The sequence below is a fragment of the Cricetulus griseus genome, chromosome 8, assembly GCF_003668045.3.
Source record: "Cricetulus griseus strain 17A/GY chromosome 8, alternate assembly CriGri-PICRH-1.0, whole genome shotgun sequence".
Taxonomy (NCBI): Eukaryota; Metazoa; Chordata; class Mammalia; order Rodentia; family Cricetidae; genus Cricetulus; species Cricetulus griseus.
In genome coordinates, this window is record NC_048601.1 from 92,332,695 (window position 1) to 92,336,262 (window position 3,568).

Below are 3,568 nucleotides of genomic sequence, written 5' to 3' on the forward strand. Positions count from 1 at the left end.
CCCAAACCAAACTAGGGAGGCAGAGGCAGGCGGACCTCTGTGAGTTCGAGGCCAGCCTGGTCTCCAGAGTGAGTGCCAGGATAGGCTCCAAAGCTACACAGAGAAACCCTATCTCGAAAAACCAAAAAAATAAAAATAAAAAAAACAACAACAAAAAAACCAAGGGACCGGGTTATTGCTGTGATAGGTCTGACCATGTGTTTGTTTGGAGGAATTTGGACTCTGATGCCTTGGGTTTGGAAAGCAGTGGAATGCTTTAAGCACTCACTGCTTAATAGGCCATACCAGTAGGAGCATGGAAGATGGAGGTGCTGAGTTATTTGGACTGTGGGGGCCTCACTCAAGAGGTTTCAGAGGAGAATTTTAGTATGTTGCCTAGAGATTGTTCTTGTGATAGTTTGGTGAAGAAAGTGGATGCCTTTTGCCCTTGCCTAAGAGTCTGCCTGAGGCTAACATGAAGAATTTTGAATTAATTCTGTTGGCAGAGGAAATGCCATAACAACTTAGTATAGACTTTGTTGTGTGGTTTTTAGTGGTAACTCTAATGAAAATTTATAATGAAAAGGAGGAAGCTGAGCGGGGTAAATTACAAAATGAAAATTTTGAGAAGAAAAAGAGCACCAGGAAGTGTAACAGAGCTAAATCCTGTGCTCAAGGAGAAGAAGTAGAATAAAGGGAGTGGTGACTTTAAGGCAAGATCTCACCCCAGCAAAGTGTGGACTGAAGTTTCTGTCCTGCAACCCAAATAAACATACAGAGGCTTATATTAATTATAAATATTTGGCCTGTTGCTAAGTCTTATTACTAGCTAGCTCTTGCAACTTAAATTAACCCATAATTCTTGTCTATGTTTGGACACACCACTTGGTACCTTTTCTCAGTAAGGCATTTTCATCTTGCTTCCTCTTTGTCTCTGCTTTTCCTCTTCCCAGAATTCTCCTAGTCTGGTAGCCTCACCTACACTTCCTGTGTGGCTACTGGCCAATCAGCATTTTATTGAAACAATATAAGCTGTTTACAGTGAACAAGAGCATCAGCTAAATTTGCAACTTGTGGAAAGAAACTAAAGTGTAGAGGCAGGTGTGGTGGGGCTTTCATCCCAGCACTGAGAAAGCAGAGGCCAGCCTCTCTCTGAGTTTGAGGCCAGCCTGATCTACAAAGCAAGTTTCAGGACAGCCAGACTTAGGCGATGAAGGACAGACAGCTGGGGAAGGTGTCACTGAGCAAGGAGGCCATGTTCCAGCCCCAGAAAACATCAGCACTTGGCGGTTTCAGCCAAGTAGTTCTGGCTTTAGAGTTAGACTAGAAGCAAGGAGGTTACCAGGGAGTGGAACCAGCCCAAGAGAAAGAAGTCGACAAAGATGAAGGAGTTGGAGATCTGAAAAGTGTTTTGACATCAGACTTGGAGCTGCAGAGTTTGGAGTTTGCCCAGCTGGTTTTCAGTCTTGTTTTGGTCCAGAATTTCCTCATTATGCTCCCTTCTCTGCATTTTGGATTTGTAATGCATATCCCGTGCCATTGTATGTTGAAAGTGTGTGATCTGCTTTTTGATTTTGATTTTTGCAGGTGATTAGGTGATTAAAGTTAAGAGGTTGCATGAATCTCAGAAGAGACTTTGAACTTTGGACTTTAAAACATTGTTGAGACTGTGATAGACTATGGGGAGTTTTGAAATTGGACTGAATGCATTTTGCATCATGATATTGTTACAGGCTTATGGGGGCCAGGGAGTGGAATGTGGTAGTTTGAATGTAGTTGGCCCCCATAAGATCACAGGGAGTGGCACAATTAGGAGATGTAGCTTTGTTGGAGTAGGTGTGGCCTTGTTGGAGGAAGTGTGTCACTGTGGGGGTGGGCTTTGAGGTTTCCTAACTTCCTGTCGCCTGTCTATCAAGATGTAGGACTCTCAGCTCCAGCACCATGTCTGCCAGCAGGCTTCCATGCTCCCCACCACGGTGATAATGGATTGACTTCGGAAACTGTAAGCCAGACCCCTCAATTAAATGTTTCCCTTGTAAGAGTTGTCATGGCCATGGTGTATATTCACAGCAATGAAAACCCTAACTAAGACAAATACAGTCTACTTTTATCTCGATAACGACACGAGTTCATCTGTGACAAAGCCAAACTAACTAACTAACAAACAAACCTCCAGCTAATTTTTAATCAGAAAGACCACATTCTCAAAGCTGCTACTGTAAGCATTTTGAAAGCTATTCCTATTTTTTTTTTTTTTTTTTATTGTAACCATCACTTTATTGTATGGCAGTCACAGGGGTGCCCGCCCCTGGCTATTCCTATTGCTCCTATGGTTTTATGTAGTGGATTTTGGAAACTGGCTCTTGAAGAGTTCATTACATGTAAACTGTGTAGCTGTAGAATTGTTGGATGTATTACCCTCTCTTATGATTTACCAAATATGAGATTTATCGCACCACTAGCAGGCATGTCTTAGCATGTTGTTTTATTTGTTTGAAGAGAAGCCCTGTGAATGGCCTGCTGGAAGCAGCTGGAGAGAGCACAGGCCTGGGATGGTGATGTGCTAACTCCATTCTGTGCCTGTTTCATTCACACTTCCTATAATAAATGTTACTTATGTCACTGGCAAACAGTTCATCGTCTGATTGAAGCAGAGCAGGCCGAGTCCAATATCTGAATTTCTGGGAGATGTCTGTATAAACTAAGAGGTAATGGCAAGAACAAAAACTTAAATTCCAACAATTTGGATACAGTTTGGTCACCATTTTCTGATCAGGGAACACGTATAAAACCAGGGTTATATATTTGACAAGTTGCCTTTTTGAAAACTAATATTTTATTTCCTTTCTCAGTGTGCATCACTGATCATGATGGCCCCATTGCATCCAGGTTTGTGACAGGGGGACTGTAGGGGTTGAGTATTGACAAGCGGCAGGGGGAGGGGTAGGTGTTGTGGAGACATAGTCCACCAAAGTCACAGGTAGAAATGTACTTATCCATAGCCCCAGAGATACAAATTCTGAGGAGTGTGTAAAACTCATCAAATCAAAACTATCCTCCTGAAGCGAGATTCCAAGATTCCTGATGGTAGCAGTCACACTGCTTGTCTTGTTGGTCGGTATCTGAGTGTGTCTTCCAGGTCCTCTCCCGAGGCTGGCCTACACGGGTTCATAAACAGGCCATGGAACATGTGAGTGAGGCACATCAAAGGAGCTGTCTGTTGGTGCATCTCACGGGCTCTGACTCACGAGGACCGGGCTCACATGCCCAGCTCTGGCTCTGGGACTCGCCAGAACCTGTGTGTTCACACCCGTCTCTTCTTTTATGTTCTCTGTGTTCTTTGGCTATAAATCGTTATGATACTTCAATTTGATTGCTTGTGTAACTCTGATGATCCCTGACAAGCCTATGTTTTAGGAGCTTTGACCATGCCAGGTCCGTGCAACGCTGTCCAATTATGACCTTACATCACCCGAGTCTGTCCAGCTGGAATCCTGGTCAGGGGACACCAGTTGTCACCAGCAAAGGCTAAGCAGGGTTAAAAGAAGCCTCCCCACCCCCTGGCACCATCATCCGGCTTGTGTGGTTC

The 3,568-nt window shown here is 43.9% G+C and overlaps 1 long non-coding RNA gene across 1 annotated transcript in view; it reads right to left on the reverse strand.

Annotated features, from left to right (window-relative positions):
* Window positions 1-2,447: 2,447 nt before the first annotated feature.
* LOC118239274 overlaps window positions 2,448-3,568 on the reverse strand; it is a 15,104-nt gene continuing 13,983 nt past the window's right edge. The window contains exon 2 of the long non-coding RNA XR_004771130.1: window positions 2,448-3,137. This is a non-coding gene — a long non-coding RNA (uncharacterized LOC118239274). The remainder of the gene's footprint in view (window positions 3,138-3,568) is intronic.